The sequence below is a fragment of the Heteronotia binoei genome, chromosome 21, assembly GCF_032191835.1.
Source record: "Heteronotia binoei isolate CCM8104 ecotype False Entrance Well chromosome 21, APGP_CSIRO_Hbin_v1, whole genome shotgun sequence".
NCBI lineage: Eukaryota > Metazoa > Chordata > Lepidosauria > Squamata > Gekkonidae > Heteronotia > Heteronotia binoei.
Window position 1 is genome coordinate 130,026,693 of NC_083243.1, and position 16,548 is coordinate 130,043,240.

Here is a 16,548-nt window from a genome sequence, read left to right on the forward strand (position 1 = left end):
ATGATCGGGGGGCGGGGCCTGCCTTTGAAGGCCACACCTCACCCCCCATCCAGAAGTTAAGAAGAAGAAGAAGAAGATATTGGATTTATATCCCGCCCTCCACTCCGAAGAGTCTCAGAGTGGCTCACAATCTCCTTTACCTTCCTCCCCCACAACAGTCACCCTGTGAAGTGGGTGGGGCTGGAGAGGGCTCTCCCAGCAGCTGCCCTTTCAAGGACAACCTCTGCCAGAGCTATGGCTGACCCAAGGCCATGCTAGCAGGTGCAAGTGGAGGAGTGGGGAATCAAACCAACTCCGCGGCTCAGACCCGGCCAGCCCAGCAACATGATCACCGCTCACCCAAGCTCCACCATCCCGAAAGCCATACAGCCTGGAATGTCAACACTCTCTATGTGACGGGATCCCCAGACTTCCTGGCGCTGACCTCGGTGTACAGCTTAACGGTCACCCAGGGAGGCCTTTCACCAAAAATGTGCGATGCAATGGGAACTCACCAATCCCCAAAACATAATCCCAACAACAAACAGCCACCTACAGTGCCAAGCCTCTGCTTAGATGTCAAGCTGTTGACGACATGCACGACGGCCATGTTGTCACACCAAAAGCGCACCGTATGATTGGCCAAAGCATCGCTCCAAAGGAAAATGGCCACCACAATAGGAAAAAATTCCAAAAAAGTCAAGTTACGACATAACTCGGACCCAACCACTCTTGTGGCCATTGTTCAGCACACCAGTGCCCCCGGAAATAAACCCCAAAACCTGTAGAGCCAGCAGCGTCAGAAACAATCTGGAGCTTTGCTTCCAACTGCATATTCCCCCTCCAGAAGGAAATGCCATTGAACTCTTCCAAAAAAGTCTCCTAAACACTAAGGTCGTCACGCATCCCCCTAGTGACTTGTGTGAAATGATGTGGCAAATGAAGTACGACCATTCCGTCACAAAACTGCCTTAAAAAGACCCTACCAGGAGCAACCACTTTGCACGCAAAGTTCAAATGGCCTACCAAGTGTTGCAATTCCAGGAGAGTAACCTTGCACTTACACCGTACTGACCTGATTCATGCCAAGAGGCTCTCTTGCTTATCCTTGGGCAACCTGGAAAACTGGCGCACTGTATCCAGTTCAATGCCCAGAAAGGTCAGGACCATAGAAGGGCCCTCCGTTTTTTCACAAGCCGGTGGTACCCCTAGCTCCCTGGATAACCCCTCAAAAGACCTTAACAGAAAAAGGCACTGCCCCGAGCCCGCCGGGTCCACAAAAAGAAAATCATCCAGATAGTGTGCCGTGTCCCGCAACCCAGTTCTGGCACGTAGCGCCCATTCCAGAAAGGTGCTGAACCACTCAAAAGCGGCGCATGAAACAGAGCATCCCATTGGCAGCACTCTATGTAGTAACAACCTTCAAATGCAAAGCCTAACAATTCAAAATCCCATGGGTGCACTGGGAGAAGGCAGAATGCAGACTTAATATCACACTTTGCCAGTTCCGCCCCCACTCCGCACTGCCGCACAATCTGCACGGCCCGGTCAAAAGAAGTGTATTTAACCGAACAAAGCTCAGCTGGTATCGAATCATTCACTGATTGTCCCCTGGGATAAGACAGGTGATGAATTAACCGGAATTCGCCAGCCACTTTCTTAGGCACTACACCCAAGGGTGAAACCCACAAATTTGGAACCGGTGAGGTGGCAAAAGGGCCTAACACTCGGCCTTCAGCACACTCTTTCTTTATCTTTGCCCTCACAATGTGCTCTAAACCCTTCACTGAACGCAAATTTGAACAAGAAAACGGTGTCTGTGGGCCCTGATAAGGAATTCTAAACCCGTGAACAAACCCATCCAAAAGGTAACATGCTTCATCCAAACGTGGATAATCCCGTAACAAATCCTCAAGAACCCTCAGCTGAATGGGGCTGAGCCCCTTTGCAGCATGCTGCCCTGGCTTGGTGCCCGGCCACTTATTAGCACCCCTTGGTTTTGACCTGTTGCAGGCCGTGAACGCATGCGGTCCCCCACAAAGCGGGCACTCGTGTTTATACCTACATGCCTTCCTGGCACACACGCCTTGGGAGGTAAACTCCCAGCAAAGTAGCCGTGGCTGAACCGACTGCCCCACCATCGCACGGGAGCCCGTAAGAGTCGCTGTCTTCTGAACCAGGTGGCCACTATCAATTCGCTCCCCAGCATTTGGTTTCGCGGGAGCCATAAGCTGCAGCCAAAGCTGCTGATTAATCTGATCCCAGGGGAGTCCAGGATTAACCACCGCCCGCATGTGGAATTACTCATACTGAAGCCACGCCCCACCAGTAAAGTCATTATATGCCCTATATATAATATCGCAATACTGGAAAAGGGGGGCAGCCCGCCAAGGCTGGGCCCTAGCTATGACCCCCGCAAAAATAAGAAAACCTGGTAACCAATTCGACCATGTTCTATCCACCTTCCTCCGCTTCAACTTCTCCTTGTCTTTTTTGTCAAGTTCATCTTTTGACTTCTTTTCCAATTCCCTATATAAGAGGCTAAACACATCTACATATTCACCTTTCAAAATCTTGTCCCTAGTGGCAACAGTAAGAGGCATAGCCGGGTCTCCAAACGGCAAAGCGTGAAAATCCACCATGCTATAAGGAACTGGTGGGTGAGATGGAAACCTCCAAAACCCGCTCTGCTGTGGGGGCCATGATGATGACGTGGAAGGGGTCTGCCGCCAGCCACATGGTAACCCCCCCCCCTGCCGGTACCTGCCCGCCTGGTCCCGCACCACTAACCTGGCCTCCTACCATAGGAGCTGAATACCAAGGCGCCCAAGCAACCTCCATTGTAGACGTAGTGGCCAAACTACCTCCTTGCGGGGGCGGCGTGCCTAAAACTGCATGCTTCACTACAGGCGGCCCTGCCCCCAAATAGGATGCCCCTAACACCTGGGACCCCGCAGCTGTCCCAGAACCCGAGGCCACATTGGGACCCCAAGGTCCCCATGGCCATACCATACCCAGCTGCTGAGCTGGTAACTTACCTTCGATCATGGGCGGCACCACCACCACTGCATCAGGTTCCTCCCTCTGCTCCTCCTCCAACGGTACCACCTCCCGTGCCCTGCCGCTGCATCCTTAGGCACCCTGCAAAACAGAAAGCCGTGCGAGCACCTCCTTCTGGAAGGACATAGTGGCCGCTCTCCCAAAACCCATGAGGCCACTGGCTCTCCTAGAAGGGCCACCAACCCCTCTAGCCTCCTCCAATGCAGACAGCTGGTCCATGATAGCTTGCATGGTCCTCACATCTTTGTTATCCTCAGGAAAGGGCTGGTCAGGGGGAGGCCTCTTAGGTGGCCTCTTGGCAGGTTGCTTCCCCTTTTTATTGCCTTGCCCTTCTTTGGCCCCATGCCTAAAGCTACTGTAAAAAATGCCCTGAAAAAGCTTGGATCTGCTTGATGGTCTGTCATCTCACTACTAACCAGGGCTAATCCTGCTTAGCTTCTGATATAAGGCTATCCTGGACCATCCAGGGCAAGGCACACTACCACTACACAAGGCTGGCACTAATAATGTCCTGTGTGCCTCAAATAAAAATAGGGGGGGGTAAATGAAAAGAGGGGGGGGTCGCAACCCCTACTCAACAGGCCAGGCACCCTTTCTATCCCCTAATAGGGGCAACCACCAGCTAAGGGGCACCAACAATGCCCACTATCCTCCCCCAGAGGCAACAGCCGAAACCGTCCTGTGCCTCAGCTGTGCTAGCACCGTCAATCGGGCCCGCTCTCCGTGTCCATGCCATGCAGCCGAGCTCCTAACAGTCAAACGCAGCCCAACAAATGCTGACGCTGCCGCATGCTCCCCGTCGTCCCGAAGAGCCCAGGCCAACAACAGACCACTCCGGATGAAGCAGACGCTGCTCTGCTTTCCGTCTGAGAGCAATTTTTGACTGCGTGATCGGGGGGCGGGGCCGACCTTTTAAGGCCGCGCCTCACCTCCCGTTTGGCAGTTAAGCTGTTTCACTGCCTCCATCCTTCCAGGGAGGCCATACCATACCATACCAAACCTTTAATGGCATAATAGATTCAGATAAAAATACACAGAATATAAAAATTTAAACATTGGAGATAAAATCAAAATAAAACCGAGCTTACAGATACATTCAAACATGGTCAGAATTAAATTTAAGGATGTCAGCCAGAAACCAGCTGGTTCGATACAGCTGGTTCGATACAGATTGTTTAGCTTGGAAACAAGAACTGAGAGCTCATTTTAAAGAGGATGTCAGCCAGAAACCAGCTGGTTCGATACAGCTGGTTCGATACAGATTGTTTAGCTTGGAAACAAGAACTGAGAGCTCATTTTAAAGAGGCTTGTCACTCCAAAGACCAATCAAAAATTAAGGCCTACATTGCTTACAAGACAGCCTACCTGGAGCTTACTACATCCAAAAAGAAAGCTTTCTTTCAGAATAAATGGGACCAACTTTACCACTCGATAAAATCTAACGATAATAAGGCCTTCTGGAGAATCATTTCAGGTAATCTAAAAAACAATTCTGTTACTGACCCAAATATCTCTGAGCAAACATGGGTTGATTACTTCTCTAACATTTTTGCTGCCCCATGTGTATCCCCTCCTATCTTAGCAAACCCCTCAGTTACTGATATGCCTTCCAGGGAGGCAATGGATGGCCCCCAGCCTCAGCGGACGATGGTCCGCTTGGCTGGAAAGGAGCCAAATTGGAGAAGAGAATGAAGCAAAGATTGCAACCCTCTCCATAAGTTTCTTGCAGGTTCCCACTCATATGTCCTATTTTCTTGATGTTTTATTTCCTCCATAACTGTTACATTTTGATTATTGTTTTGGATGAGCTATTAATTCAATTACCATCTTTTAGGTTTTAAAGCCAATCGGCTGTTTGACCTGTAGTATAACAAAAAAGTTACTGCTGTTCAAAATCCATTAAAAACAATGTTTAATTGCAGCAGCTATATATTCACATATATCTAATGTTATATTAAAATTCAGGTCCACTAACAGAGTCATTAAATGACTCTGAACAGACTTCTTATTCAGATGAAGACCCAGAGATTTTCTTTTCAAATCCAAATAAATTACACAGAAAAAGAAGAAATTCTCAATAGTTTCTACCAAAGGCCTATCACAGATACAAACTCTAGATCCCCTTTATTGGCCTCTGAATCATCTGTGTAAGACAGCAAGTGCAAAGGGAAAAAAATAGATGAAAAAAAACCATGCTAACATTATCGTCCAAGTTTGCCATGTGTGTGGTATTAACCCTTGGATATTGGTTTTTTTTAAAGTTTTATTGGTTTTCTCAAAAGTTGAGGGTGATGGGTAAGAGGGAGTAGAAAATTATAGTTACAGCTATTTCTTAATCTGCATGTAGTATACTTTCTTAGAATACAGATCTACATCTAATATACTTTCTTAGAATACATATATTGTCACATATTATCTCTTAACTTTCAATCATCGACATTTTGATACATTTATGTTGTAAGTCTTCTTATTGAAGTGCCTATTCAAGTTAACATTTCCAACAAAAGCACTTATAGTAAAAGATACAGGAGAAAGGAAGTATAAGTTCACACCAAAGAATCTTAAGAGTCTTGACTATCTAGCCAAATATATAGTTTCACCCAATATTTTCTTGCTTCCTCCTTAGATTTCCCAGCCAACAACTGGAATAAGTAGTCCAGCTCAGCTGTTTCCAGAATTTTCCCCACCAAGTCCATTCTCATGGGGATCTCCTGAAGTTTCCATCTCTGTGCCAGAAGAATCCTGGCCGCTGTGTTAATATGCGGCAACAAATGTCTCGTCTCCTTGGAATAATCCTCTGGGTATATAGTTCTGGTTTAAATTGGATCTGTGTCTTCAGAATTTTCTGTAATAGTTCATGGACCATTTTCCAATAGTCTTTCACCACCTCGCATGTCCACCACATATGATAAAAAGATTCCATATGTTTAGTCCATTTCCAATATTTGTTACACATGTTAGTATACATCTTACACAATTTCTGTGGAGTTATGTACCATCTATAAAACATCTTATACAAATTTTCTTTAAAGGTTACTTACTTAGTTTAATATTGAATTTCCACAACCTCTCCCGTTCTTCTAACGTGCTGTTGTGTCCCACATACAGTTTTTTACTATCTCATCTTGCATCTTCATCTGTAATAGGTATGCATATAATTTAGAGATTAGCTTTTCTTGAAGACCTAATTTTTTTTTATCAAATGGATATTGCTCTGTGTTAAAGTCTGTTGTCTTATCTTTGGCATACCTGGATTCAACTTGTATTCTCAACCACCAACTCATTTTAATGTCCATATTTTCTAGCTCTTCCCTGGTTTTCAATTGGTTATCATTTTTCAGCAGGTCTTCATATCTATAACTCTGATTGGGTTTCAAGAGATTTGGAGGAGTGAATGCTTCCACTGGAGATACCCATCTTGGAATTTTCTGGTAAATTCCTGGTTTTAACCATGATCATGTATGATACAGAGATTTCCGGAACCAGTGGTTCTTAAAGTAAGAATGCACTTCTAATCTTTGATACCATAAATACGCATGCCAGGCCAAGTTGAGATCGTGTCCCTCTAGCAACAACTGTCTCTTATCATTCAATAGTACCCAATCTCTTATCCACAGGAGCACAGAAGCTTTATAGTACAGTTGCCAATCTGGCAGGCCCATGCCTGCTCTCAGTTTTAAGTCTTGCAGTATCTTTAGTTTAATTCTTGGTTTTTTGCCTTGCCAAATATATTTAGAAACCATCTTATTCAATTCTTGAAAGAACCCACTATTTAAGAGTACTGGAATAGTTTGGAATAAAAATAACAGTCTTGGCAAAATATTCATCTTTATTGAGGCTATTCTTCCCATTAAAGATAAGTTCAAATCATGCCATTTTCCCAGATCTTTTTAAATTTCTTTGAGTAGTTTGTCGTAGTTATCCATTTTTAAACTGCTACATTTATTTGAAATGTGTACACCTAAGTATTTGATTCTTTTCTCATACAAACCCCTGATTTTTGTTGGAGAAGTTGAATTTGTTCTATTGTCATATTCTTCTTCAGGAATTTTGTTTTATGATAGTTAATCTTCAGTCCTGTCCAGTGGCCAAATTGGTTAATCATATTTATCAAACAATCAATTGAATCTGTTGGTTGCTCTAATATAAAAACCAGATCATCCACAAAAGCTCTCAATTTATATTGTTCACCTTTAATCACCGCTCCCTTAATACTTGTATCTTCTCTTATTTGGTTATTTTGTATCTCTAAGCACAAAATAAAAAGAAGTGGTGACAGTGGGCAATCTTGTCTTGTACCCTTTTGAATATCAATTGCTTCTGTTAGTTCACCATCACCCTTGCCCTTTGCGAGGAATATATTGATTATATTATTCTCAAGAAATTCTCACCACATTCCATTCCCTTCAATTGTTGCAACATAAATTGCCAACGAACATTATCAAAGGGCTTCTCTGCATTGAGACAGATTAATGCCAATTGTTTCTCTGGGTGACTCTCATAATATTCCATTATATTACATACTGTTCTAACATTATCTTTCAAGTATCTTCTAGGGAGAAATCCTGCCTGGTCTTGGTGTATTGTGGACTGTAGAACCTTTTTCAGATGTTGTGCCAATATTGCTGCAAAAATTTTGTAGTCCACATTTAAAAGAGAAATTGGTTAATAGTTTTTTATATCTTTCAAGTCTGCACCCTCTTTTGGAATTAAGGCTATTGTAGCTTCTTGCCATGAAACTGGTATTTGGGCTTCCTCTTGAATCCTTTCAAGAAGACGTTTAAATGGCAACAGTAAGGGCTCCTCATAGGCTTTATAAAACTCAGCAGTAGTCCCTCTGGGCCCGGAGCTTTGCCATTCCTTTGTGATGCTATTGCGTCTCCCACTTCCCTTATCGTTATTGGTTCATTTAAATTTTTTTGTTGTTCTTCTGTAAATTTGTTAAGGTTATTTTGACTAATGTATTCTTTTAGGTCTATCTTTTGAACTTGTTTATCTTATAGTTTTTTATAAAATTGTTCCACAATTTGATGTATCTCCTGTCTTTGAACTTTCTCTTTATTATTCTCATCTTTCAAAACCGGTATTATTCTTTTGGCATTCTTTTTTCTCATTCTGTAAGCCAACCACCTTCCAGGTTTATTAGCATGTTCAAAGAAATTTTGTCTGGCATATCTCAGTTTTTTCTCCGTCTCCTCCATAAGTAATACATTAAGTTGGTGCTCTGTTTCTTTAACCTTATTTTGGAACTCCTGTCTTGTCGGTTGTGTTTTTAAATTCTTTTCAGCTTCTCCTGCTTGTAATATTAAATTTTGAAAATTTTCAATTCTTTCTTTTTCTTTGCACTATATCTAATTGCAAGACTCCTAAAATATGCTTTAGCAGTGTCCCAAACTACTTGCATCTTTACATCTTGAGTTATGTTCTGTTTTAAAAAAGATTTCCATTTCAGCCTTGGATTCTTTAAAACAGTCTTTATCTTTTAAAATAGAGGTGTTTAACCTCCACATTCTTCTAATTCATGTGCCCTTGAGTTTAACCTTTACAGGATTATGGTCTGATATGACTCTTGTTTGGATTTCTGTCTCAACTAAGTCTTTAACCAAATTCGTAGAGAGCCAACACATGTCAATTCTTGACCACATTTGGTAACTGGCAGAGTAGAATGTAAAGTCTTTCGAATTTGGATATTTTGTTCTCCATACATCAACCAGGTCCAGTTCTTCTGCTAACTTCCAAAAACTTGTTGGTAGTTGAGGACTTTTAATTTTAGTACATTTATGGGTTTTTTTGTCCAATTGTCTGTCAGAAACTGCGTTGAAATCTCCTGCTATACAGTATTCTGCATAATTCAAATTTAACAATCTGAAATGTAGGTCTTGGAAAATTTTCTCTTGGTGATCATTTGGGGCATAAATATTTGCCAATGAGATTTTTTTTATTGTCCACCATAACTTTCTCTAATAGAATTCTTCCATCTTCAGAAGCATACTGTAGTTGTGGGTTAAATTTCTCCTTAGCATAAATTGCCAATCCCCTTTTCTTTTTATTCATATCTGTTGCTGTAAACAAATTGCCAAGTTTCTTCAAAAAAAGTTGATCTTTAGCCAAAATTTGAGTTTCTTGTAAACAAATTATATCCATTTCCAATTTAGTAAAATATCTGAAGGTCTTTTTCCTTTTTATAGGAGAATTAAGTCCATTCTCATTAATAGAGATTATTGATGCCATTATGGATTTTTCCTATTACTATCTTTTTAATTTTTTTTTGGTCTGGAATCTTGTTGGATATTTCCATGGTTCATTTGGATCCTCTTCCCCAGAGCCTTCTTCTTCCTCTTCCTTCTTTTTCTTCCCCTTTTTTTCTCTACTCTCTCTAAAAATGTCTGAACTTTAAAGATAGAGTTTATCCTATATATTTTCTCTTCATAAGTAAAGAGTAAGCCTTTTGGCATTAGCCATGCATAGGGTATTTCTCTTTCTTTCAAGAAGTTTGTCAGGGTTTGATATTGTCTTCTCTTTTGTCTAACTGGCCATGGCACCTCTCTCAAAATTTTCACCATGTTTCCTGCTATCGTCACTGGTTTGTCTCTTGCTTGCTTCAAAATATTATCTCTGCTCCTCTTTCTTGTAAGCTTCAAATGAATTTTGCTACACAATTTATTCTGTCTTGTAAAACTTGATGGTGCTCGCTTAACTTGATCAAACTCTTCTTCTATCCTTTCAGGTGTCACCTGTAGAATTTCTGCCAAGACCTCACTTAATATTTCCTGTAGATCTTCAGTTTTTTTCTTCTGGTACATTTTGAAATCTCAACATATAGCTGCTCTATCTATTTCCAGCTGTAGAAGTCTGCTGTCATGTACATTCTGTTCTTTTCCCAGCTGTTCCGCCTTTTGTGTGTTGTTTGTCACCTGTGTATCTAGTACCTTTAAAGCTTTTTTGGTCTCTGCTGTCTGTTTTCTGTTCTCTTGAAGCTCTTGCTTGATCTCTGCCATCTGCTCTCCTATATTATCGGCTTTACCAGTCAACTGTGCTATGGCAGTTAGTAGAGTATTTTGCATCTCTTTCATATCTCCCTGCATGGTCATAAACTTCTCTGGACCAGACAAAGAGCTAGGTAAGGGAATTGGTGGTTTACCTTCTCGATTATCTTTTTTTTAATTGTCTCCTTAAAGCCAGTAGCAGCTTTATTTTCCATCCTTATTAGTATGTTTGCACTCACAGCCACAAGTTTTGTGTACTGCCTCTTTAATAGCTTGATTTGGAACTCAGTGTTCCTGTTTATATTAGATAGGCTAGTATCTATCAGACAGAACCAATATTATACAGAAATCATAGCTTGTTAGTAAGAAAAACAACCTTCTTGCTTCTATCAGCAATTTACCAAACACAAAACAGTGATAAGACTTATATTCAACAAAACCTTTTTAGCACAACGCTCTTTAGTTCCACCTAATCAAAACAGTTCAACGCACTGAAACTTCCGGTTTCGGTGACCTAATCTAGAGAGCGACTCGGACTGGCTGGTTCAGAGCTGCTCTCTAATTGGGTGGCAGAGGGGTTCTCCATTTGGGGGGGCTCAAGTCTGGGACCCAGGAAGGGTCTGAGAAGGCGGACGGCTTGACATTGAGGGTTGGGAAGGTCAGCGGCAGCTGGCTCTTGAGCCCAACTTTGCTGCGAGCCTCACTGTTCCGATCGCCATTTTTAAATGGCATCGGGGTTGACTGCTGGACTCTTTTCTCTTCTTTCCCCCCCCAACAAGTTTCTCTGCATGTTCAGCTTGATTTCTTCTACCTATGGGGTGGACTGTAAGTCTTCTTCTGTTTTTATACTTAATCTTTAACTAAGATCAGTGGAAAGATGGGAGATGGAGAGTGCAAAGCCAAGTGGAGTGCAGATGGAGGCAAGTAAGAAGAGGGGGGGGGTGGAATGCCTGGCTCCCTGTTTCTCTTTTCAAAGGCTTCCAAAAGTCTGATGCCTATTTTGGCAATTCTCCTAAGGACATGTTCTGAAATTGGGACTGATTCACACCAGTTTCTTAACTTAAATTTACCCCTGAACTGAACTAAGTTGTCTTGAATTTTTTCAGGGGGAGGAAGATCTCATGGTTGAATTACAGAAGAATTAAGAACTTTGATCCAAGACTGTTGCTAATGAATGTCTTTTAGAGCTGACATCTATTGGATACAATATAATTTTGAATAAAACTTTGCTGGTCTTAAAGATGTAAAAAAGACAAGAACCCTATGGCTGTGCTGAAGGGGAGCATTCTGAATATATTTTTGCTAGTCTTGAAGATCATTCTGGGTCTTAGTTGGCTTGTGCAGTGGATTATAAAATGCAGCTATATTGTTGTCAGCTGGAAGAATAGCTGTGAAGTTTCCAAGTGGACTGTAATCCACACCAGTTTCTAAAGACAGAAAAGACTTGATGGCTGAACTTAATTGACCCACTTTAATTTTTTTCTGGAAGAAAGACTTGGTTTCTGGAAAGTTGTTTGCAAGCATATATGGATGAGAAGGACAGCTGGCACAAGAAGGAGTTTGAAGTGCACTCTGAAGTACTCTGAATAAATTTATGTGGGTTTTAAATAGTTACTTAATCTCCGGTGGGATCTGTACAGTGGATTATAAAATACAGGGATCTGTATAAAATACAGCTATATTGTTGATGGCTGGAAGAATGTGAAAACTTGCAAGTGGATTACAAATTTCTGATGGTGGATACTATGGATATGATCCTTTATTTTTGGTCCTATTTTCTTTTTATGGTTTGAATATTTTTTGATTTTTTACCTTTTTATACTCATTTTTATCCATTTTTTCTTCTTTTCTTAACCCTTTGTGGAGTTTTTATTTTTTCTCTTCTACTTTGGGAACATCTGGATGGTTTTATTTTTGTTTATTCTATTTTTTTTCTTCTGGGCTATTTTTTTTTTATTTCTGATTTTACCTGTGGATTATACAAATGGGGCATCCAGCCCTGGAATACAATTTATAACTTGGAGCAGCTGGATGAGTTCGTTAGGATTTGGACTCTATTGAATTATTTCTTTTAGAAAAGATGTCACTGGGTATTGTTTTAAGGTATAGCTCTAGAAATATACTCTAGGGAGCAATATTGTACTACTAGTAGAGTCTGAATAATATAAAACGTGCACAAATTCACACTTAGGTCAGTAGTTATGATGGACTTCAATGGGAATGTACCAAGGAGAACTCCTCTGCCCTATCTTTGCTTTCCTAATGTTTGCTTACTGCGGAAGAATGCATTTAGGTACTCACTTGGGATGAAGAGCTGCAACCCCACCAATGAAAAATGTTAGCACATTATTTCACACCCACAAGAGTGGAAGCAGCTTCAGTATGTTAATGAAATGAAAAGCCGCCCTAGCAGTCCTGAATGAAACGGTAATTTAATCTGATCATAGCACTTCTATTTTAGATTACTTTAATTGCTTTTTGTAAAACAAACACAGATGGATGCAGACTATGCTTGTTATTTCATACAATTTCTAAATTAACACCAATTGAATTATAATACTATTAAACATGCATATTTTTGGATCCAAGTTATAATAGTCAGTTGCTTGAAATTTTGGTGAAAGTATGTGAAGATATGGCATGAAAGACGATATTCCTTTAGAGAGATTATTTTCATTTGAGACGGGTTATTTTATAGTGAGATTTTTGTATACAGTGCTTTATACAGTACAAGAAAAAGTCACTTCCCTGAAGAGTTTATAATCTAAAATTTGATATAAAAGAGACAAGTTGGGGCTTTTCCACATAGTTCCCCCCCACACCAATTCTGGTCCCATACTGCTTTGGTTTGTCCCCCAATTTCCAAATGCATTTTTCACGCTTAGTTTTCACTTAGGGTTTTCTTTTTGGGAGGGGGTTTGCCCCCTTTTCCCCAGCTCTTTTGAGATCACTTTTACTCTGATGTTTTTCTGGAAACATTGTAGGTTAGCTTTTTCCTTATACATAATGTTTCTATTGGTTTTATTTGTCCTGCCTATTCCCACCCACCTCCAGTCCACCGTTCAATGACTGGACTGTCATGATCAAACCACTCTTCCTCCCACATCCTGAAGATGAGTGATTTCTTTTTCTTTTCTTGATATATTGAAGCATTGTAGCAATGGGCTTGGCAGATTCTCTGAATTCCCACCTTTCATTTTTTAAAAAAATAAAATAAAGTCAGTCTCTAGCCATTTCCTTTGCAGACATAAAAAGAAAAAGGCAATTCTCTATGAAAGAAAAGACTGGAGACCAGTTTAGTAACTCTAAACTGAGTTAGCATGAGCTAGCTCACAAATTTTTAGCCTCCAGCTCACACATTTTTGTTTTCGCTCAGGAAGGATGACCCCCGAGCACAATAATTTATGCAGTAGCTCACAACTTTAATGCCAGTAGCTCACAAAGTACAATTTTTGCTCACAAGACTCTGCAGCTTAAAGGGAACATTGCTGGAGACTAAGGGTTTTTTTTTTTTAAATGAAAGCTGGGAATTCAGGGAATCTGCCTAGCCTATTGTTATAATGCTGCAGCAGTACATCAATAGTTTAGAGCCATTTTTCAAAAAATAAGGGGGATACTGTGCCTCCACCAATGACACTGATGGTGAGAGCACCCTTCCATGCAGACTTCCCAGTTCACCTCCAGACTCTTCCTAAGGGTCATCTGTCCTCAGGATCAAATTGGAATCATGTGCTTTTTTGCATAAATGGGTGAATACATGCTAGTATAAGAGACAGTCATAGTCTAGTCCTTTATGCTGTACCCTCACAATGAACAGCACTTTAAATTGACTAAACCACATTCATTTGGTCTAGAATCCATCTGGAGGAATATTCGTTTGCAGCCATTGTTTTTGGACAAGGAATTGGGCACCTGAGGAATATTAAGTCCAACATAATTTAAAACATAAATCAGAAACCCCAATTCTTGAAATTTTAAGAGGTTCCAATTGTTATTCAAGAGACAATGTCTTAGATATTGAACTGACTAAAAGGAATAGTCATATGCACTATTGTTGTTTGTTTTAAGTGGACCACAATCTGTTATGAAGGAAAACGGAATAGCAGGACATTTTTTGAGCAGGAACGCACAGGAACACAGTTCCGGCTGGCTTGGTGCCAGGGGTGTGGCCTAACATGCAAATGAGGTCTTGCTGAGCCTTTTCTACAAAAAGCCCTATGTGAAATAATGGTCATGTCAGGGGGTGTGGCCTAATATGCAAATGAGTTCCTGCTGGGCTTTTTCTACAAAGAAAGCCCTGTGGAATGGTATGAATCTGTGATGACTTCAAGGTGATCATGGGATGGAGACTGTACTGGTCGCCCTGACAGATTATCTTTGTAGACAGCAGGATTGAGGTTGGTCAGCACTGCTGTTGTTGTTAGATCTCACAACAACGTTCAACACAGTCAACTAGGACTGCTGACTTGGGAATATGTGGGGTAGCCTTTCAATGGCTTTCCTCCTCTCTTCATAGCCAGGATAGAGGGAAATGGAGGAAAAGGTGTCCACTAGTATGTGGGGTTCCTCAAGGGCCACTCATTTCTCTGATGTTGTTAAACATCTATATTTGCCCCCTTGTCCAGCTGGCACAGAGGTTTGGGTTTGGGTGTCATCAGTATGCAGATGACACCCAGCTATATCTGTTACTGGGTGTTCTGCAAGATCTGGCCAAGGGACTAGAAGCCATGGTGGGCTGGCTAACGAAGAGCAGACTGAAGCTGAACCTGTCAAAGACGGAGGTTCTGTGGTGGTGGGGGGGAATGGGGCTGGAGTGTGGATTATCAGCACTTAACAAGATGTCGCTAACATCAGTGTTGTCCATCAAGAGCCTGGGCATGACACTGGATACCTCTTTTTGAATGGAGGCCCAGGCTATGCATATTACCAAGATGGCATTTTTTCATTTACGCCAAGCTTGGCAACTGGCTCCCCTCCTGTCCCATTCTGACCTGGCTACTGTAATCCATGTGATGGTAACCTCCAGACTAGACTACTGCAACTCACTCTACACTGGCCTTGAGACTGATCTGGGAAATTCAACGGATCCAGACTGCGGTGGCACAAGTCCTTTCAGGAACACCATGGATGGCACATATATAACCTGTGCTGCACTAGCTGCACTGGCTTCTGGTTGAGTACTGAGTCAGATTCAAGTTTTTGGTTTTAATTTTTAAGGCCTTCAGTCATCTGGATCAATGTATCTACAGGACTGTCTCCTGTTATGTCCCTGGTTGAGCATTATGTTCTTCTGGTAGTAATCTGCTAGTGATCCCCAGCCCTAAAGATGCCTGGCTGTTCTTGAACAGGGCCAGGGTCTTTTTGGTTCTGGACCTGACCTGGTAGAACTCTCTGCCAGATGACATCCAGGTCCTGAGGGACCTTAAGCAATTCCACAGGGCCTGCAAGGCAGAAATGTTTTGCCAAGCTTTCAATTGAGGACAGCAATGACTGGTAACTTTCCTTCCTCTTTTATCCACCTCCTTCAGAATTTTTTCCCTCCCTCCACCCCCACATATGCTCTGAGAGTTCAGAAGGAGAACTTAATTAAATCAAGGATTTTTAGAGTTTTATTGGTTCAACTCACTGAAATGTTTTAACTTTAATTTTAATTTTTGTATTGTTTTATCTGCTGTATATCCCTAGGCTGGGATGGAGTGATTAAAGAAATAATAGTAACAACAACAACAATAGTAACAAAAAACCACAGTGCTGAGAACAGAACAGAAACCCACTCGCTAGTTCAGATTGTTGGTTCAGACTGGGGACATTTTTATCTCTGCTCAGAAAAAAAGAGGTGCAAGAAAGTTTCTTGCCATCATCACAGAAAAGAGGCATCCAGGGCTGCTGAGCTGGGGGTTAATTTTCCCTAGTCTGGTTTTTAAATAAAGCTTGGGACTAGATTGGCTAAACCTAACTAGCCAATCAGTTGGGACAGGGAAGAAAGGCTATTATGTAAGCATTGCCCTCATGCTATAGCTTTTTCCTGTCTTCTGCCAACTTGCCATCCCTAGAATAACATGGGATTAGCTCATTGCCATTTGGGACCAAGTAGGATTGGGGGTATATTCCCTGATTGTCATGATGGGAATGAACCATTTTTCACCTGCTTCATGATATTTGGAAGTGGTGGCATTTTTTACCCTTTAAAATTGTTTAGTTAGGCTGATTTTTGATTGTTTAGGTCATAACTAGTTTTGCAGGGATAGTGCAGGTTGCTCATGATAGGTAGGGATGAATGGTGAACTCCTTGAGCCATTGGGCATGATGGAGGGTATGTCCTGAACAGACCATCACTGGTTTTACAGTAGGATGGAGCTTGTAAAAGAGCATCTTTGAAGCTGAGCAACATCTTGTCAACCTGATCCCCAGCCTGATCCTCAGGGAAAGGAGATGAACTTGTATCTCTCAGCACATTAAGTGTGGGTGAGAATAAATGAGACTGGAAGTAACCAATGGTCAAGTTTGGAGCCAGGGTAGATTT